The sequence below is a fragment of the Sinocyclocheilus rhinocerous genome, unplaced genomic scaffold, assembly GCF_001515625.1.
Source record: "Sinocyclocheilus rhinocerous isolate Xijiao unplaced genomic scaffold, SAMN03320098_v1.1 scaffold2816, whole genome shotgun sequence".
In the NCBI taxonomy this organism is placed as follows: Eukaryota; Metazoa; Chordata; class Actinopteri; order Cypriniformes; family Cyprinidae; genus Sinocyclocheilus; species Sinocyclocheilus rhinocerous.
In genome coordinates, this window is record NW_015636182.1 from 72,106 (window position 1) to 95,535 (window position 23,430).

The following is a 23,430-nucleotide window of genomic DNA, read 5'->3' on the forward strand; positions in this document are numbered from 1 at the left end:
TGAAAATTCAGCTTTACATCACAGGAATAAATTGTATAACATTTGTTTCAGATTTCAGATTTTAATAATATTTTTTAAACAATATTACACTTTTACTTAAATAAATGCTGCATTGGTGAGTATGACACTTCCTTCAAAATCTTACCAACCACAAACTTTTGAACAGTATGGTAATAGATAACCTTATTACTGTAATGTAAAATGAGCCGACACTGATGCCACCCAACAGAGAACGACAGTGAGACGTCCAGCTCACATAGCAGGTATGACATATGTCTTCCTGTCGACAGGGTCAGATTCTAACAAGCCCACATCTGGCCCAAAACAAGCAAACGGTGCAACTCATGTCTTCCACATTGTGTTAGTGTAGGGACAAGAGGTCAGGAGAGAAAGCGGGAGTTGCATTACACAAGCCTCAAGAAATGCTCATCCAATTACTACTGCTTGTTTTGTATGGCCAAAGCATGACCATCTCTGAATCTCGCAGTGTAAATAAGGAACTGAATATGTGTTTGTGCAATTAAGATAGGCATCGAAAGATATACAAAACAGGAAAAAGACTTGATCAAAGAGGTATAGAAAATAAAGATGAGCAATGCAGGTAGTCTACTCACTCTATGTGTGTGTGTAGGAGAGAGAGAGGAAACAGACAGCAAGATTATTCAAGGTGAGCACTATCATGAAAAACATCTCAAATACAAAGTTTACATGACAACAGCTAAAATTAGGTAAGCCTTCACAAATCCTTAAGCTCTTTTCCTTTTGTGAAATAAAACATACAAGAGCACCTTTATAGGGTTATCGCAGTTAACTAAAACTATAACCATAAGAAAAGATTGTGTTACTTGAATAAACTGAATGTTAAATGAAATGTTATATATTTATATATAATACATATAATTTATATATATAAAAAACTTAATTTATATATGTTATTTATTTGTTTATATATATATATATATATATATATATATAATTTATTTATTTATTTCCAACAACATCTTTCATTTTCAGTTAGTTTTAATTGATATACATAAACAACTTAAACTAAAAATAAACCTTAATACTGACATAGACCTTAAAAACAATACATTTATAATATATGTATAAATGATAGTATATATATATATAAATGTAAATAAAAATTAATAAATACAATAGAATAAAATAAAAACAAAAAACGAATAAAAAAAATTTTCATATATGAAAATAATAACAAATTCAAAATATTAACAAAAACGAAAAATTATAGGCTACATATATAAAGCTCCTAGTAAAAGGTTTTCTTTAAACAAAGCAAAATAGAAAAAAAAACTTTTTGGTAAAAAGGGACCTGTTTTGCAAGATTTACTGATAGAGGGAGCATTCTGATATTTTAATATTTCACAGTTTGCAACTTCATAAAGGTAAATAACAAGATGATTTGTTCATTTTCAAATAACTTCTCCATTCAAAAATGAATGATCTGGCTATATAGTGTCAGTATAGATAGATAGATAGATAGATAGATAGATAGTGTGCAAAGTGTATTAAAAGTATTGAAACATGACTGTACCTTTAATAATACATTGGCTTTATTATCTATTTATTATACTTAAAGTTGATGTGAAGCATATTTATATTTAATATGTTCATAAAACAATTGGAGTGGGTGCTATTGCTACTCATCAGACACAGACTAACTTGTTAAGTGTGTTATCTCCTGACAGGAGTATTTCTGGGCTTATGGTGGGAGGTCATGCCGGTGGACAATACTACCGTTTGTCACTCTCAGCTTTTGTGTTTTTCTAAGCAAACTCCCCGCTCTCCTGGGGCCAGTGCGTCCTCTTTCCCCGTCCCGTTCTCTATACCTCGACATCTCTCTATAACTCTTTCTCTCTGTCTGTGTCTCTCCTTCTCTCCCCTCTGCCCAGGACTGTGGGGTCACACAGAAGCACAGGGGCACAACAAAACAAACAGCGATGCAACAATGTGTGGGTCAGGAGAAGGAGCCGGGACCAAATATGTTGAAGTCATTAGCTCCACGGGGAGGAGGCCACCCACTCTGACCCTGCTTGACTAAGGATCCTCCTCTTGCTTATGAACACATACCCCGGTGCCCTGGACCTCAGGGCTTACCCCAGCTTGACATCCAGGGATGATAGAAGACTAATACTGATATCTTGTTACACAATAAATCTCACTAAATTCTCAACTGACTGAGAATAAGGGGCAGAGCGGCTCAGTGTAACAGTAATAAAAAGCTCAGTGTAAACTACTGCACATGCATTAGTTGTATCTCTTTCAACAGGGACATTTTAAACAGGGACATTTTCTTCTTCAAATATACAACTTTTAATATATGCAAAATGAAAATCAAAATAATAATGAATTACAAAACCAAATTTCAAGAGATTGAAACTATGGATATTTTTGTTTTGGTAAATGTTTCGTAGTATATAATAGACTATAATTTCAAACAACTTATTAACAATAATTTATTATTAGTTTTTAATTATATATATATATATATATATATATATAATATCACTCGAGTACTTGAGCGATAACGGCTTTATATCAGCGGCTGTGATTAGGCCAGAGGCCCGAGTGTCCCGCAGGCAATCACAGCCGATGATATAGAGCAGGTATCACTCTCGTACTCAAGTGATTGCGTTTATACAACAGTTCGACGGCACGAGTGCAAATATATATGAGATAGATAGATAGATAGATAGACAGACAGACAATAGATATACATACACACACACACAAATATAATTATTACCTTTGCAGGCTGTATTTAACAGATATTTATTAGCATATAATAAAATATAATATAATATACTGTATTGTAATATAATATAATATAATATACTTGCTCTTACATTATCTACTTGTCTTACTGCATTACCTTACACTGATGTTACTGCAAGAATGTTTATATTAAGCAACTTTTCCCATTTGCTCTATCACTGGTGGAAATTAGTTATTATTTCAAACATCAGTCAGATGACAGAAATTCTCCACTTCTCAGTTCAAACGATTCAAACCAGTTTCAGCTATTATTTAAAACTCAAACCTGTCTGGTGACGTCTGATTTTGACATCAGACTTGTTCTGAATTTGGCCCCTTTCTTTCAGTTGAAGCTTGCTGATCCACCCAAGCAGTGAATATCCACCCGCATATTTCTACCTCCACAACAATGTCATGCCACTTAATAATAGTAATCTGCACTGTGACATTGTTTTGGTTTCTGAGATAAGAGCAGCCCTAGATACAGGGGTTCTCCTCCGTACAGAGCACGGGTTCACCTAATGCCACCCACTTGGCCCGGCTCCAGAGAAACTCTGGAATTTTCAGCGTCTATCCATTTCTGTCTGTTCGTATCAATATCCTCACTTTACCAAAATATGCTCCATGTTACATCCTAATATTTTAAAAAAAATTTACCCATCAAAGTCTACTTCTGATATTGTACACGTAAACACATGGGAATTCGATGTGATGTCGTGTGAAAACATGTAAGGGATTGGCTTCAATACCATTCATTTAAATATGATAAATATGCTAGTCAAATGGCAGAGAGAATGAAATGTGTGCTGTTGTTATTACAACAAAGTAACAAGCAAACCTTTTTTAGTCTTGAAAATAAGCCAAACAATTTTGACTGACAGCTAAAGGGATAGTTCACTCAAAAATTACATTTCTGTCATTAAGTCACCCTCACGTTGTTACAAACCTGAATGGTATTCTCCAGTGGAATACAAAAGGAATCTTCCTGCTTCTGCTTTCCTTATAAGGACATTTCACTGCTTCTGAATTCTGACAATCTCAAAAAGAAAAGAATGAACAAACAAATAGGTAAATAGATATAGATAGATAGATAGATAGATAGATAGATGAATGAATAAAAGCACCATCAAATTTGTCCAAATGTTTCATTTGTTATATTCCATGTCTTCTGGAGTCATATGGTAATTGATAAGTTAAATACAGAGTTCTGGCATGAAACTCTAGATGGCGCAGTCCCCGCCAAGACCAAATACATTAACATTGTCATGTACATTACCATGCCAATCCCTCCGAGAGTTGTCATGACAGAATTATTTTTAAGTATAATTTAAAAAAAATTAAGTCATTATTCACTGATAATCTTCTCTGAAATCTGTGTTCAGATTCAAAATGTTTATACCAGATTTTTCGCCATTGATTATTGCCTGTAATATGCAAAACTGAGAGCTAAATTATTTATGCAAATAAATTGAATGGATAATGAGATTTGAAAGCTGACAGCCGGATTGGAAGATTTTCAGTGAATGCTGAAATCAACACTGAAACTCACACAAAACTCATATGATTTGAAATATGGATCAGGATTCATATATCATATTTTAACGGCATTGCTCGTCATTTCTGGAGCTTGATTCTCCATTTGTGTTCTACAGGAAAAAAATACAAAAAAGTATGTATGGTATGTATGTATAAATAAATAAATAAATAGCAGCATACTGGGTTTGCCAGTGTAAATAATGACAGAATTTTCATTTTTCTGTGAACAATATCCAGGACCACAGAACCTGTACAGGCCTGTGTCACTCATGTCAAGGATAGCTGTTTAATCTCAGATTAACCTGCTGTCAAGCCACACCTTATTTATTCATTTTGTCAACTTGTCAGAATGCATTATGTAAAATGTTCTTACCCAGTAATTGCCAAAGCACTTGTCTACAGTACATAATTCATTGCCTTTCAACTTCTGCATGTTGATGACTGGTATTACTAGATTACTTGAGAGGAAATTGGAAACATTTATTTGAAGTCTTTGGTCTTGAAAATTCTCCCTGATGCTGGTGGACTGGGGTGAACAGGAGATATGAATCGTCAGCTCCATTAGGTTTCTGAATCTCTACAGGTGGAGGTCAAAGTGGGTGGAGCTGCTGACCCCCAGGTGTGACGGAGAACGAACAAAGCTCTTGATCATGACTCACCTCATCGAACACCTGCCAATCAAACGAAACTGTACTCTCACGCAAGTACGGGTGGAGTTAACTGTTGGATGAAACTTACTCCTGATTATATATTGCACCATAGTGGGCATTAAACACACAGGTTAAACAACCTTGGGTATGAGACCGTTTTCACTTCTGGAGTGGTGAATTTGGTACTGTTATGTTTTTGAAAGAAGTCTCTAATGCTTATGCGGGCTGAATTTATTTGATTAAAAATACAGTAAAATACAGTAATATTATGAAATATTATTGCAATGTAAAATAACTGTTTTCTATGTTAATATATTTTAAAATGTAATTTATTTCTGTGATCAAATGTGAATTTTCAGCATCATTACTCCAGTCTTCAGTGTCACGTGATCCTTCAGAAATCAGTATAATATGCTGATCTGCTGCTCGATAACCATTTCTTATTATTATCAATATTGAAAACAGTTGTGCTGCTTAATATTGTTGAAGAAATATTTTTTTCAGTATCCTTTGATGAATAAAAAGATCAAAAGAAGAGCACTTACTGTTTATGTAAAAGCCTGACACAGTGGCTCATTGTTAGATATTATTATTATTATAAGGAAAATAAATGAATTTACATTAAATAACAATTTCTTGTAATTTCGCGTACACTGTTTGCACACTGTTTATCCAAACAAACTTTCAATCTTAACACTAGATATAAAGAAGAAGAAAAAGGAGCACAAATTTTCCCCTGGGCCCCAGTGAAATTAAATGGAGAACACATGGAGACTTTTGTGTAGGTCTTCTGCTTCACAAATTTTTCTCCTGAGAAAAAAAAAATCAAGTAATCTTAAAGGGGTCATATGATGCTTTTTTAAAGATCATTATTTTGTGTATTTGGTGTAACAGAATATGTTGACATGCTTTAATGTTCAAAAAACACATTATTTTTCAAATACTGTACATTAGTGTAGGTCCTCTATGCCCCGCCTCTCTCAAACGCTTTGAGACTTTAGTCTTTGCAACTTCAGGGATCTTATCTATGCACAATCAGCTTGTAACACTCCAAAGAGAAAGGAAAACTTGAAATCGCATCATATGACCCCTTTAAGTATCTTTTCAGAAAATATCTCAACAATGCCACAGACTATGCTTAAAATAGTCTGCAGTCAAAAGTCTGAGATTTCAAAAGGAAATATTTCTCAAAAAAATTCTCCAAAATGATCTGAGCTTCAAATCATCTGAGCTATTGATTTTATAGCTCTATGCTTTTACTGGATGTCAGCTGTTGTCTCATTTGTGTCCCTTTACATTTTAGGAGAAACATCTGAGACAAAGTATTTATAAAAGAAGCTAGAAGCAAAACTAAGAACTGCATCCTCCACATCCACGTCTCTTGAGCTATGAAAGAAAAGCATTTGAGCAATTTTCCTCTGAGCACTGGTGCCATTGTACTGTTTCCACATGGTATTAAGCTGGAATTCTTTTTCGAGACAAGTGGTTGCATCAAATTCTTGACAATTTATGACTAGTTGACTGACTTCCAAAACACTACCTAAGCCATCTCACATTTCTTCATTCAAACCATTAGCCACTCAACAACAACATTTCAGATCATTTCCCCTGATCTCGTCCCTAAATATTCTTTAAATTATTAAATGATGTGCCACCATTGGAAAGCACTAATGTCCCTGAAAATGAGAATGGTCAAGTTCCAATTCTAATTCCAAATTCTAAATTATATTATATTATACTATTATGTTATATTATATATTAAAAATGTAATTGAACAATTCTTAAATATATTAATTATTTTTACAAATTTGTAATATATAATATAATATATTTAAAATATATTTTTCAAAAACAATGGTAACACTTTACAATAAGTCCCATTACTTACTTAACATTAGTTAATGCATTAAAAATCATTTACAATGAGCAATACATTTGGTACAGTATTTTTTTTTTTTTAATCTTTGTTAATGTTAGTTAATAAAAATACAACTGTTCATTGTTACTTAATGTCAGCTCAGGTCCATTAAATAATATAATTCTTAATCCACTAGTAAATGTTGACATTAACATTAACTAAGATTAAATATTTTTAAAGTATTTTTTATTAATAGTTCATGTTAACGTGTGTGTGTTTCTCAACTTTTTAAATATTTTCATTTCGTATTATTATCCAAAGCTGTTGAAAACTGACTTGCTGCTTATTTCTTTATTTATGTAATATTAGGGGAAAAAAATAATTATATATTAATTATAATTATTATTAAAATCTTCTCCATTTTCATTCAAAAACATACGTCCTGTTGACTCGCTAAGTAATTTGTATGTAAGACAAATGTCTTAAAACAAACATTTTTGTAAAGCATCTAATAAATAAGACTTTGATCATTGGTCAGTGATCAGCAAACAAACGAGATCAGCTTCCTCTGTTGGAATGATTTATAGGTTTTTGTGTGTTTTGTGACAGAGCCGGCATGTTGAGTCTGAAAGATGAAGACAGAAACCTGTAAACAAGCTGATAAGGGTCGGCAGTGTAAGGTGTTGGGTCTGCTTATGAGATACAGGTTTTAAACAGGGTGTCCGGCCAGCATTCAATGAACAAACCATAGCAATTTTCTTGGAAAAAGGGAACTTTTCATAGATTGATGGTTATCTGTATTACTGATGGAAATTTCTCTCCTGATTTCAGATACTCAACACTCTATTGAATGTCATGTCTTTGCTCACACCTCCAAAGACATTCAAGAAACACGTCACATGACCACCACGTTTTGATGAGCCTCATTGTTGTTCTACTTTGTTTTTAGCACACACACCCTCTGTGAAAACACTGCAGCAGATTTGTGAGCAGCAGGGCATCCTCGCCTCTAATGAAGCCCTATTCAGTGATTGGGTGAGGCGTCATTCTTTCCAATAAAGATTATTAGATATAATTCCTGGGAACCACACCTGACCTGACTGTCAACGTTGCAAACGCCTCCATTATCACCTGCTCTGATGGAGAAAATCGGATGCTCCTTTGAGTGTTAGAAAGTCAAGTTTGCTTGAAGCTGATGCTTGACAGTACTGCCTGATGACCTCCTGTATCTGGCCATCTTTGCTACATAAATATACCTATGCAAAACTCCGCACCAGAATGCTAGGGGTTTCTAGAGTGTTCTGTATGGTTGCTAGAGGGTTTCCAAGGGTGTTCTGGGTGCTTTCTAAGGGGCTCTTAAGGTGTTCTAGGTAGTTGCTAGGTGGATGCTTTCTGGCACTAGGGTGTTATGGTTGGTTTCTAAAGGGTTTATATGGTGTTTTGAGTGGTTGCTAGGGTGTTTTCTATGGTGTTCTGGATGGTTGCTGGGGGTTCTTAAAGTGTACAGGGCGGTTTCCTACTGGCACATACTAGGGTGGTATAGGTGGTTGATAGGGGGTTCTTAGTGGTTGCTAGGGTGTTTCTATGGTGTTCTATAGGGGGTTTCTATGGTGTTCTAGGTAGTTGCTAGGGGGTTTCCAGGGTGTTCTGGGTGGTTGCTAGGTAGATGCTTTCTGGGACCTTCTATGGTGTTCTGGGTGGTTGCTGGGGGTTCTTAGGGTGTCCAGGGCGGTTTCCTACTGGCACATACTAGGGTGGTATAGGTGGTTGATAGGGGGTTCTTAGTGGTTGCTAGGGTGTTTCTATGGTGTTCTATAGGGGGTTTCTATGGTGTTCTAGGTAGTTGCTAGGGGGTTTCCAGGGTGTTCTGGGTGGTTGCTAGGTAGATGCTTTCTGGGACCTTCTATGGTGTTCTGGGTGGTTGCTGGGGGTTCTTAGGGTGTCCAGGGCGGTTTCCTACTGGCACATACTAGAGTGTTATAGGTGGTTGCTAGGGTGTTCTTGGTGCTTGCTAGGGTGTTTATATGGTGTCCTAGTTGGTTTCTAGGGGGTTCTTAAGGGGTTCTGGGTTTTTGCTAGGTGGATGCTTTCTAGCACCTTCTGGAGGGTTATATGTGGTTGCTAGGGGGTGTTTTGAGTGGTTGCTATGGTATTTTTATGGTGTTCTGGGTCGTTGCTAGGGGGTTCCTAGGGTGTCTGGGGTGGTTTCTTGTGGTTTATGTTCTTAGTGGTTGCTTGGGGGTTCTATGGTGTTCTGAGTGGATGCTTACTGGCACCCTCTAGGGTGTTATGGTTGGTTATAGAGGGTTTATATGGTCTTCTAGGTGGTTGCTAGGGATATTTTTTGGTGTTCTAGGTGGTTGCTAGGGCATTCCTAGTGTGTCCGGGGTGGTTGCTTACTGGCACCTTCTAGGGTGTTCTGCATGGTTGCTAGGGGTTCTTAGATGGTTTAAGCTGGTTTTTAGCTGCAGTATTATTGGAGACAATGATCACCTATCTTCAAGTAAGCTAACCGGTATACTCTATTTTGTTGGGGGGATAATAAATTGAGCATCAGTCTTCCTTCTCATGAACTCTATTCAACATTTTGTCTGACGTACATCAGTTTTCTGTTAATACCCTCACCAATCGCTTACCAGAGAACAGCATTTCAGATTATAATTGAAATATGCTTTCTCCGCTGTGCTGAGACAAGAGAGCATCCACAAAAGTTAATACTGGACAGAGAATCAGTAGGGCCTAGACAAAGACTGATCCATGAGAGTGGGAGGTACACAGACCAGTGTTCCACTGATGGTTCGAGGACAGCTGATTGAAGAAGTGCAGCAGTTTATCTAAGTTGTGAGCATAGTGGTCACTGATGGAGGGACAGAGGCAGAGTATGGAGCAACTCCCTTTAATATCAAGGCATGCCACCTCATTGTGCCACCTCTACGTCACTGTGTTGGGGGTTTCAAACCTCAGGGAGGTTTGCTTGTGAACAGCTCAGAATCTGAACCCTTCAGAGCAAAGCCTACCGCCAAAATAATGCTCAGGACTTCGACAATAATCATAATCCAACAGTCAGTCAGTGGTTCTGACTGAAATGTAGTTTGAGTGATGAATGGAGCTCAAGCGTAGTTCAGGCAGATCACGGTGTGACAGCCAGCATCAGCTGTCGCTCTGCTGATTGTAACTCTTCACACTACAATTAAATGAGATATATAAGTTCATCCGTACTTACACTTGCCTTAGTCTGTCGCACAGACATGCGCTTGCCCTTCTCCATCCCCAGCTCCTCCTTATGCAGGCGCGATCACTTAGCGTCTTGTCCACAGAAATCATCTATAAGCTAATCATTGCTTAATCTTGTCCAGTCTTATTTACAGACCTGTATCACTTCTACATGGAATTTTATATCTGTTGCATATTAAAAATTATGGTAATTGCATTAGGCTTCGGGGGTTTCAAAGCTCAGTGACCCTTCAGAGCAAAGCCTGTCGCCAAAATAATGTGCAGGACCTCTACAACAATCTTAATCAAATAGAGTGGTCCTGACTGAAATAAGAGTTTGTTAAAATTCCTAACCCAAAGTAGTTTGAACAATAGTAGTAGTGTTGCTTGCATTAGCAAATACTGAGCAAGGGGTGATGATGGACAACATGATGTTTATCTCAACAAAGACGCTATCAGGTAAGATCTTCATAGCCTACATGGAAGACTTCCCCTTTGTAACACATGCTTCATGAACCCTAAGCTATGTCTACGATACTGTTAAAAATATCTTTCTTTGTTCGCTAAGAGAGCTTATGTACAATGAATGCATTAGAGTACAACCAAGCATGAGGAGCGAGCACAAGTTTGTATCATTCTTCAACTTCAGTCAGAAGGAATGGCTACAATTCCAGCTGTGCTGCAGCTTAATACTGATAAAAGATAGTTTACAGCCTGCCCACATTAAACACAGCAGACACATGAGTCTGTGTCTTTATGTTTAAATGTCTGAGGATGGGACTATGTGCTGGTGTGTGGTTGTATGCTCCCCGACTGACCCTCTCAGGGAAGAGCAGTCACAGGATCACACCAGCCCTGACCTTTGACCCCATCTGGAGTGACCAATCATGCCCAGGCAGGGTCAGAGAGCTGGGGGAACACAGACCTGGGTCTCTGACTGTCGACTTTATCATGACTGATTCACGTATTGCTCTAACCAGCAGCCCTGTTACAGGCCATTTAGCAGTGGAACAGACATGGGTATTAATCAGACGCATGACTGATACGGACACTCACCAGGAAGCTTAAGTAGAAGAGATTCCAGTTATTATTATTATTATTTTCTTACCCCACTAGTGGCCTCTTTGAATAATTTTACATTTTATGCTATGACAACTACATTAGCAGATGTTTATCTTTATTTTCCTCAAAAACACTGGCTAATGAACCTTCATGCTTTTCAAGCAAATTCATACGAAATCACTACATAGTAAAACAGTTAAATTTTCAAATGAAACTGCGTTTGGTTATTCAGAATGTTTATTTAGCAAAGAACCAGAGTTGATTTCCCTTGAGTTTATATATTAAAAATCAGTTAATCCGAGTTTAATTTAAGTTTTAAATTAGACATTTAAATTGTTTAACAACAGTGTATAATTATGGCAGATAGTACACTCAGAAGTGAACATTCAGTCTTCATCTGTTCACTCTCATGTCTTTTGAAACCCATATGACTTTCATTCTTCCATGGAACACAAAAGCAGATATGTATACTGAATGTTAGCTCCTCTTTTCCATAACACACACTACTTTTATTGTGTTTGTATGATTCATTTTTGTGCATTTTGTTAGCCCCTGGTCCCTATATTACTGTAACCTCCCATTGTAAGAATGAAGTTCACTTAATTGTATTGCATGTGCATTTGTAGTGCACTTAAAATCTTAAAAGTATATTTTAAAAAAGTACTTGCAGATAATACAATATTAATTAATTAAAAGGCCACTTAAGTGTACTTAAAGAGAGACACTTTAATGATTATTTCTTAACACACTTAAGTACACTTTGAGTACTTAAGTACACTTTTTCTTTAAAGTACATTTAAATCGTTACATCTAATCTTTTGTTGTGCTTTAAATAAGTAACTAGTCGCCTAACATACTAAAGCACATGCAAAGTACTTGATTAAAATTTCTAATATAGTGTGTTATTCAATATTATTTACAAAAGTTAATATATTTTAAATGTACTAAATGGAAACTTCATCATTACAAATGTGTAATTAAAATATATTTAAATATTCAACATATAAGTTTCAATAGAAATTACAAAGTATATTTTAGTTCACCATAAATGCTTGTCAGTACATTCACAAAAGAACAAAAGACACAAGCACAAAAGAATTATGAAATTACATTTAAAAATGTACTTAAATCTTACACTGTAAAAAATGATCGTGATTTTAACGGTAAAAGACTGTACAAATGCCACAGTAAAAACCTGTTAAATGATTAACAGTAAGTTTCCTTACTATATACGGTGAATAACTGTAATAGATCTAACCTTTGTTTTCGAGAAAGTAGCCTCAGAGTCAACACTCATAGACTGTGTCTGAAATCACACCCTAATCCCTCATTCACTATTCCATGAGTTTACTAATAGAGTTCACCTGACAGAGAGAATAAAAACTAATGAGTGAATTCAACCAATGATGAACAGCTGCTGTTAACAAGCAGAATCACTGAAGAAAAGAGCAAGAAATGAAACAACAACTGACTTCAGCCACAGTCTTAAATGAAATCAACTGAAATAAAACAGCAGATGATGATTAAACAACTCCACAAACAGCATTTCCAGCTTCACACATTACTAACCAGTTTGACTTTATTTCTGTCATATATCCACAAAACATTTTTGAGAATTAACAGAGGTGTATATTGTATTGAAAATGTTTTGTTTGACCTCACCATTTTGGCGATCAGTGGTTGCTTTAGTTGGACTCTTGACCCTTGACTCTTTATTGTTAATTTTTTTCTGCTGTTATAACTGTGTTTGTAAAACGCACTTGTTATGACAAGAAAAGCTGAGAGAAATTGCAATGAAGTGGTTTTAATAACTATTAATGATGATGTAACGATAATTTCATGACATGATTCATGATCTCAATTTGTCTAATTATATGGGTAAATAAATTTTTTGTTTATGGTATTAATATGACTCTACAAGATAAGTTGACAAACTATTGTAAAGGAATTTAAAAACATTTCATGCACAAAACCATTAGAGCTACTGTACCTTTTAGACACACACAGACATCAAGAATCAGCACATGAATCTCAACAATGGTGACTATTAATAAAAAAATTTTTAAATCATGCCGCAATGCATGCTGGGTGCCAGTACAAAACTCCCAGCATGCATTGCAGAATTATTATTCTTTTTTTTTATTGTCACCAATGTTGAGATTCATTGGCTGAATGTTGATGTCTGTATGTGTTTAAATTCTGCCATAGTTCAAAACTTTTATTTGTGCATATTGTGCTTAGGAATGTTTCACAATGATTGATTGCAGTAGTATCAGTGGTACAATTCAAGAGTATTAGTAATATTTCACACACACACTTAATAAGAGATTAAACATTAGGTTAGATCAGTGAATCAGACTAGTTCATGAGGGTCTTGACATCACAAACACCAGTTTTATCTAATCGTAGATAATTTTGTTTTTTCTTGCTATAAAAACTGTGTTAAATAAAGACAGCTAACTAAATCAATCAAAGAAAAACTATTTTTAAAAAGTCAAGGTTCAAGAGCCCAACTAAAGCAAACACTGATCGCCATTATGGTGACTTCAAAGTAGTCACTTAATTATCTCATTAACTTCACCACTGCTTCAGTGATACTTCAGCTCTCTGTAGTGTGGACACATATAAGTGCTCTTTAAAACTGAGGATTTTTCTGTGGAATTAAAGGGGTTAAATGTGTGAGATGAAAAAAACACACTGTGAACATATTAACATTGTATCAGTTAATGAAATACGGTTTTTCACTGTAAATTTAAATAGTTCTGTAAAACTTAAAATGTTGCTACCGTATTTTTCACAGTAAAGTTCTGGCAACCACAGCTTGCCGGTATTTTACCGTAAATGTAACTAACTTTTTTTACAGTGTACTTAAGTGAATCAAAAAAGTGCTCTTAAGTTCAACTAATCGCATTTAATATAAATTTGCACTATACATTTTGAATTTAATTGTAAATAATATCCAATTAAGCATCCAAAAAACATTTCACACTTAGTCTAATGGTATTTTTACATTACATTGTCATTGGTAAGTAAACATAATGAAAAACATGGATTTAATAAGTAATTATAACCTGGAGCAATTGCCACATTGTTATTTTTAATATAAATATAAAAAATACTAATTTTATATTTACTTGCCATATGTGTAATATGTACAGTGTAACCAGTATACTGGACATCAAATAAATCTGCCATTTCTTTTACATATTTTATATAAATAGCATTTTCTAATGGCAAATGTACAAAGACTTTTCAGATTAAAATATTTATTCATTTGAAGAAAAGAAAAAATATTTAAAGCAAATACTGTATGTTCAATGCATTGCGGCATTCAGAAGTTGACCTGCCAGTTATTGCCAAGCACCATGAAAATCTATTTTCTATTGCTAAGCTGTATTCTGCATGTGGAGATTGATGTCATCAGATTAGACAAGCTGTCATTACCCTTCTCACACCTGTTGTTCAAAGTGGGATATGTGCTTTTGAAAATAATGAGCACTCAAACTACTCCCTGAATGTCTTTCACTCCACCCTTTTCTCTGTATATAGATGTACGTAAGCCAAAATGCTTTATTGATGAGCACACTTAAATGCTGATCTTGCCCAACCAACCAACACACACACACAAAGAATGATAACAGAGAAGCCCAAGTCACATGAGAACTCTCATTGTCTTGTAAACTGATTGAAGGAGCGTCGTCCTCAAACATGTCGTCAAACTGGCTCTTCAAAATACAGAGTCAGATCAGTGATTTATTAGACGCTATTCCGAAGTGGATACAAGTCAGAGGCAATATGAGACTGCAATACTGTCTGGATTGTATAAAATAGCAGAGTGGGGCAAGCTGTACCACTTTTTACTTAAAGCTGTTCAAGGCAAGGAGAAAAGAGATAAATTTAATACTTATAATAATTTATAAGGATGCCTGCTTTTGAAAATTAAAAACAAGGGGCCGAAGAAATATGACTTACAAAGTGACACAGCTTGCCCTACATTCAGCGTAAGGTGTAAATTCAAGTTGTTGCATGGGCAATATGTGAATGGTTCAATTATTTCAAATAAAAATATTAACATAAAAGACTGGGTTAAAAACATCAATTAATGCACAATCCCATTTCAAAGTTTTATTCTTGTTTGTTTGTTTTTCATATCCATAAACCAGCTATGAAAAGGTTTAAAGCATATGAAATTGCATATGATGCAATTTCAATTTTTCCTTTCTCTTTGGAGTGTTACAAGCTCTTGGTGCATAAAGAAGATCTGTAAAGTTGCAAAGACTAAAGTCTCAAATCCAAAGAGATTGTCTTTATAAAATTTAAGATTCAACCACGCCTACCTAAAACGGCTCGTTCTAACACGCCCCACATGTCTACCTCACTATGTGGGAAGATTTACATAACGCCGCCCAAATGTTCACGCAAAAAAAGAAGGCGTAACTTTTATTCTCGCTGTAGTATTGTTGCCGCCGCCGCCATGTCGTGAAGGCGCTGTGTGTTTCGTTGTGAAAGCGAAACTACTTTCAAAAGACTTTTTAGCAGCATCATATGACCCCTTTAAGAATTTTTGAATGTATCAAAACTATGAATGTATCAAATGTATTTTTAAAATTGTAATATTATTTCCTGCATTTGAAGGCAAATCTCTATTAGTAAAGAGAGCCACTGGCACAACTTAGGCCAAAACATCTGGCACATTTTATCCCACAGCAACCATTTTTTACATTCGTAATGGCAATTTTTATAATCACCTTATTAAAATTACCCAATTTAATCAATCAAAATATTTTAAACTGTTGACAATAAGACTGTTTAATAATGTTTAAAAACAATAGACTGTTTCAAAATTTATCTTAATGTATCTTAATTATAGATGTAGAAAAAAAAAAAAAGAAGCTTATAAACAAAACTTGGTTCTCACGAGACTATTCTCACCGGAGCTTTGGAACTTTGTACGCGCAGGTCGCACATGCGCATTTTTTGCAGTAATCAGATGTTCCACAAGGTGGCAACACGGTCCCGGGCCGTTGTTTCACAGTGAAAAACGAAACTAAAGAGACGGAACAACAACAACAAAATAGCGGAGACTGCAACAACAACAGATGGCTGCATTGACAAGCGCTTGTGAGAGAGAGGGTATGAGGTTTAAAAGAGTTCAAAAATATTTGTTATCGGCCATAACTTATGGGGAAAAATAGAGCAGACACTAGACATGGATGAAGCTTTCAAGAGCGCATGTGTCGACCGCCCGCGCGTTCATGCACATCACATAGATTATACTTTGAAAGGCTTTGAAAGGTTTACACATACATAAACGAAGTATAAGTAGCTACGCCTACGTCCTACGTCATCCGTGAACGCACGTACATTTAGCAGAAGCTAGAGATTACTGTTTATTAATTTTTAAATGGATATTTTTCTTACACAAACGCATCAATTCGCTCCAGGAGACCTTTATTCACCCCCCGGAGCCATGTGGGACACTTTTTATGATGGATAGATGTGCTTTATTGGACTTCTATTGGACTATTGAAAAATAATACAAATTCACTGCCATTATTATAAAGCTTGGAAGAGCCAGGACATGTGGACATGTGGACAGGTTTGTGATATAACTCCGATTGTATTCGTCTGAAAGAAGAAAGTCATTACACCTAGGATGCCTTGAGGGTGAGTAAATCATGGGGTAATTAAAATTTTTTGGGTGAACTATCCCTTAAATCTAAACGCCTCTGATCGACGCGTTTTTAGCGCTGACTAATCTGAGTGCCTCTGATTGGTCAATGCATTCCTAAGTTCAACAGAAACGCGTGTGACTGGTTATAAGGCTTAACGCTGCAAAAAACAACAACAAAAAAATACAACAACAACAGGCTCGTAAAAAGCAATCTGATGCAGTGTGAGCGAATCTAAATGTAATTCCGCTAATTGATACTTTTCATTCATTTGCACATTTCATTGTTATCGCAACAGCCGTAATACATTGTTTAATTGTGCAGGGGCAATTCTAGCTCTTAAGATTGAGCACACAGTGTGGTCGCAAGACCATTATGACCTGCATTGAGGCTTGGCAAAACAAACAGAATCTCCTCCGCTGCAGTGATGAGCACGTTCAACTCCTCCACAAAGAGAGCCATTGTCAGCGCTGCAATATGCCGTGACAAATTTGCCCAAACTGATAAGACAATGCTCAACAGCACATCCTCATGATTTGCAGTTAGTCGGCCACAGAAACAAAGAAGCTAAGGCTCTATTACAGTCCTGTCTCAGCTGAAACCATAACGGTTTCTCTGAGTATCATGGTGGAGTCAGATCTTAACTTTAGACTTAAGATAGGATGTTACTGTAATGCGGCCTTACACAAGACTAAACCCTCAGAAAAGATGTACAGATGACTCATGATTTTGGATGGTTGGAGAGTAATATGTGTCTCCAGCATGTATTTGTTCTGTGAGGGAATGAACATTCACTTAAGACCTGGACCCTTGCTTAATCTGATGTAGGATAAGCGTGTGCAGATGAAGTGATTGGGAGGGTTATGAGGACATTTCAGCACAGGATGATGGAGGACTATCTTTTTATACCTCCCAGATAAACAGCCATCTCAGACAAGAGCAAACAAAAACACCAAACAAGGCCCAAGCGGTGTGTGGGGAGTGTGTACGTGTCCTCAGACATGTGTCACAACTGGAGAACAGAGGACGTTGTTTTCCTTGCAGGACTGATCAAGAACTGCTGCTGGAGAGATGCAGCCAAACTGACTGAGAGTTTCAGTCCATCATGACCTCTCAGGCTTTCATCAGGTGACTAAGAGCAAACGACAGTGTATTAATTGGCCAATGCCTTTGCAAAAATATTTTTGCATATTTATTTCTTATTCAAGTCTGTATGGCCTAAAGTATCTAAAGACACAGATACATAACTTTATGCCACATCATAATAAAGTTAAAAGCATATTTATCTCATTTGATTGTTTTATTACTTTATAAGTGAACTTTATGGAAGCCTGTTAAAAGGTATAAGATATAAAGATATAAAGTCAAACTGTGAGAAAAAAAGTCACAAAATCACAATTCCAAGACATAAAGTCAAATAATGAGAAATAATGTCATATTTTCTTTTTATTTTGAATACTGGACAAAATGTATAGCAAAAATAAATAAATAATAATAAATAAATATTTTAGCTTGTTTTCTCATTTTTGTTTACTCTAAGTTAAAGTACTAAAATAACAAAAACTAAATAAACTACAAAATAATAAAAACAATATAGACATTTTTAAAAATAATTACAAAAAATAATAAAAATGACAAAATTCACAACAAAATTACTAAAACTTAAACAAAATTTTAAATGACAGAAACAAACAAAACAACTAAAACTATATTATTACTATTGATGATAATAAACCGAGCAATGTCTTCACTCTTATGTGAAACAGGATTTATACGGTTATCCTTATTTGACTTTCATAGTCAAAAAACCGTCCCTGTTGTAATAGAAGGCATATACTCTGGACAACAGCGCCCTCTGCAGACAGAGAGGTCCCTCAATGGACGCCTCAGCAACACACATCATGTTTATTAATTGACAGTATCTATACCTCAGAACAGTATCTATACCTCAAATGCCCAATTACACCAATGTCTATTTTCTATTGCAGTGGTCAGATGTTTATATATATATATATATATATATATGTGTATGTATGTATATTTTACATCTAGCCTAGTTCTAATCAAACCCAACTTAAATTACAATAAATTTAACTGGATATTTAAATTAGAATAATTTAGCACATTGGAGTTCTGTCCTACAAATAAAAATTTCAACCATCATATTTTTCTAACAGCTGTTAGATAAATTGAACACAATAAACCCACACTGACAAACATTCAGGTAAGAGTCAACTACATAATGAAGGAAGAATTTAACTGAGTTTTTACTGTCTTTTCAGAATAGGTTGACTCTTATTTGAAAGACTAAGTTATTCAAAAATGTTTTATAATATTTGTCCCTTTTGACATTTTGTTTGATGAATTTTCATTCATACTTGTTCTTTTTACATTTATTTAAACAGAATGTTTAAAAAAAACATTCGGTTTAAACAATAGGCTATTTATTTATTTACATTAGGTAGTATTTCAAAACAGATATTTTTGATAACAACAATAAAAAGCAGGTTCATATGGTTTTGATTGTTTAACCGTCTTTTTTATTATAGAAATCGAATAAGATAATGTTAATTAAAAATAGAAAAAGTGAAAACATTTTGCATATTTAAATCTTTCTGAATTGAATTTTTCTTGATTGTTTATTAACAGGACATACAACGAGACTCACAATCACTTCAGCCGAATATGCGTTCATGATATGGCTGCACGATTATGACAAAAATCATAATCGTCGATTATTCCCTTGAAATTTTAATTGCGATTATTGATTACGATGATCACAATTTACATTGAATGATGTTTATTCCATTGTTTGATGCAACTGCATGCCGTATTTTTATATGAAAATAAACAAGCTGAAAACAATAACTGAAAAACTTTTAGTGCTTTAGTATTAAGCCTCAAATGTCAACTATACATCGGATTGGTTTCTTCTTTAAATTATAAAAAAGTAAAAATATGAATGGTATTATAATGTACTAAAACTAAAATAATGGGAAAAAACCCTTAAGATAACAAGTAGAAAGAAAAAAACACATCTTAAGCAGGCAGAATAACATGAGTGGACTTTGAACGATTAATTGTCGCTTTGAACGATTACGCAATTGTGGCATGCATAATTGTAATCGCGATTAGAAATTCGATTAATTGTGCAGCTCTAATTCACGACAAACATTCATACAAGGTCACAAACTTACATACCAAATAAGACACACATTTGATCATTGTGCATTTTATTTCAGCTCCAGTGTTTCAAACTGTAGCAGCATTTCCACAAATCAGCTTTAGGGTCTACATTTTACATTTTCATTGCAGTAAAACGAGAAAAAAAGAACAACTTGTGTACACTAGATGGCACTATTTTTAATATCAAAACCCTCCCACTTCTTCTACAATGTGCGCACGGAGCGGCCAAGACATGAATTGGTTCATGATGCATATTTAGAGGACTAACACTGCAGCACTTCACTGCAATGTGGCAAATATCAGGATAAGACATTGATAAATCTGTTTTATGTTTTCTCAAAACATGGTACGTAGTGATGATCAGACAACATCAACATACACAGAACGAACGGAATGTTGTTAATAATACTGGACCCGAATGCAAAACCTTTAAAATGAGAAAATTGACATACAATTTAAAATGGTTTCAAATACAATGTGTATTTTAAAACGGCTCGTTTTGCAGATCAATTACAGATAGGAAGCATTTAAAAATGCTGGACCCTGAAGAAGCAAACCCATGGGGTTTCCACCCCAGGACAGGGATCCAAAGGGTAACGGAAATTTGCCCTTGATCAGTCAAATAAAATAAAAATCTGCTTTGTGCAGCCCCTCATGATAAATATCACCACATCCATCATCTCAGTTGTAATGACCCAACTACGCATCCTAAAACAGGGAAACCTAAACCATTGCCATACAAATCTCAACATGTCAAACGCTAACGTCATCGTTCCCCGATTTGAAAGGCATGTGTAAGTTTAGTGATATATAAAGCTATACTGTAATGATAGTGAGAGAAGACGTCCAATTCTTTGGTTCCTAGACGCTAGTCGAAAAACTGGTCTGGAAACACACAGCAAATCAAGTACTAAACCAATAAGCATTTAATCAGAAGGCAAACAAACAAAAATCTCATTGGACCGGCATTAGGAACATCCAGCCCTTATGAGATGAAATAAACAGAAGGCCGAGGACAAAAGTCCAAGGGAACAGGAAGTGAGAGAGGACACAGGAAAGGCACAGACCAAACAGAACACAGCTACAGCTGAACCGGTCAGCTCAGTGTAAAACCAGAAACCCTCTCACACCCCGTCCCGTCCTATGCATAGATTGCAAAGATGCAGTTTGAACACTGGCAAACGGCTGATGAACGCCTGAAGAGGCAAATGAAACACTGGCGCTGTGATATCGAAGGCTGCAGGATGCTTTTGGTGTGCGTTTCATCTGTTGGTCCACTAACAGGACGTCCTGCACACAATACATGCGTATCATCTCAATCAAGAGCTAAAAGTCCGATAAAATAGAATTCAAATGATTGTCAAAACAAACAACTCTTACGAATATACTATACACTATTTACAAATCCATTCCTCTACTCTCTTGATTATTGTGCGTGATTCCAGTGCAAATTCAACACTGACCTTAAGAGCATGTGCCGTATTTCTTGTTTGTAAAACTATAAAACGGACATTTTGGGCCTCATTCAAGAAATATGAGGAGAGAATTGTTTGTATAAAGCCTTAGGAACATTGATACTTTGGACTGAATGTCAGTTTCAATGTTTAGTTCACCCAAAAAAGGATGGATTTACTCACCCAAACCCATAAGAGAGTAAAGATCCACACAACTAAATTCAAGCTTCAAGAAGTTCATAAAGACATAACAGTAAATCCATATGAATCGAGCGGTTTGATTCCAATTCTTCTGATCAAATATGGTAAACAGAAGCTTAACTATACTTGGTTGACATGAAAACAAATCTTTGTGTGTGTGTGTGTGAGTGTGTGAGAGAGAGAGAGAGAGAGTGTGTGTGTGTGTGTGTGTGTGTGTGTGTGTGTGCGCCAAGCAAGTACATTTGAGCTTCTGTTTACCATGTTTGTTGCACTCGATGTATGTTCTATTTGTGAATAAAAGCCTAAATTAAATCTGTTCGTTATATAAAGCATTTGTGTCTCTTCAGAAGACTTGGATTAAACCGACAGATTGATGGATGTGAATTACTTTTATGATGTCTTTATGAACTTTTTGAAGCTTGAACATATTGGTTATGTGGACTTTCAATGGATGGGCAAAAATTATGAGAATATTAAAATATCTTAATTTGTGTTTCGTGGAAGAACAAAAGTGATATCAGATTGGGACCACATAAAAGTCAGCAAATTACTCGATAAGTTTAATTTTTTTTAGTTAACTATTGATTTAAATAAAGCTTCAAATTACAGAATTCATTCTTGTCAATCATTTGGACAAAACTGAAAAGCCATCTTTTTGGGGGATTTCTGATGTCTCCCACAGCCTTGTTTTCATTCATAACTAATGAAATATGCCATCTACTCTGACTAAGGTCTATTTCTGGAAAACAAGGCAAGCTTTATTCTGAATGGGCGACTGAATCTATAGATTCACAGAGAGGCAGAACACAAAGGATGAGTCAGCTGCATATTCACAAACAGCTCAGAAACTGAATAAATCTGCTCCCAGACTGAAATAGATTGTCACAGCTATGAAACCTTCTGTCTACTTCATTAAGGAATAAGGATTTCTCAGGGTTTTAACAAGCAGGACAACTTCTAAAGCTGCAAAACCCACTGCATAGATCACGTCTCATAATTATATCACAGGCTTGACTGGTAATATATATCATCGTTGACAATTATGTTCTAAAACAATAAAAGAAAAGTTATCACACAAAAAAACTCATTCATTTCAGCTTTCAACTTCCTCTGCTAAAGTGAACATTTTGAGCACATTAACAGAGGAATACATACATTATGAATTTATAAATCATAAGTGCTTTAGTGTGATGAAATCAGGCAATTTCATTAAATTAGTATCCAGTTCTTTGGAAATCAAATTTCAATAGTAGACTAGTCCATCTAAAAAATTGTGAAATGTAAAATATTTGGATAAACTGAATGCATGAAAACTGAGTTTTCATGGCGCAAGTAATCTAGTTTAGAACTTCTGTCAGGGTTTATGAAATTTAATCGAACGTGAATATAAAAAAAGAGGCTGAGTTTGTTCATTGTTTTATAAATTATAGAGGCCAAAACCTCTGAAAACTGTTTCCTATTCCAGTACTTCTATACAGTACTTCCAGTACTGACTAAGATTAATATGCATCAATATTTTCTTAAAAAGATACACAAAAAAAGACAAAAAAAAAAAAAAAAAAAAAAACCAAAAAAAAAAAAAAAAGGAGTGTGTCCAAATTTGAATAGAAAATGCAGAGCTTAAAGCTCAGGCAGCTTTCATAGATGATTAGGCAATAATAATAAAAAAATAGCAATAATAATAAAAATCAGTCTGATTATTGCGCAACAGAATTCAGGAATGTCTTAAATTATATTTTTTAAAAATAATAATAAAAAATAAAATAGTAAAGTAATAAAAGCAAACTCTTCTGAACCCCTAAAATATTAAAAAGTCCAGAAAA

The 23,430-nt window shown here is 35.1% G+C and overlaps 1 long non-coding RNA gene across 1 annotated transcript; it reads left to right on the top strand.

Annotated features, from left to right (window-relative positions):
* The first annotated feature begins 7,109 nt into the window (after window positions 1–7,109).
* Window positions 7,110–23,393, top strand: LOC107747711 (uncharacterized). The gene is made up of 3 exons (XR_001640831.1): window positions 7,110–7,124; window positions 14,524–14,530; window positions 22,949–23,393. It is a non-coding gene; the product is annotated as an uncharacterized LOC107747711 (long non-coding RNA).
* The last annotated feature ends 37 nt before the right edge of the window (window positions 23,394–23,430 follow it).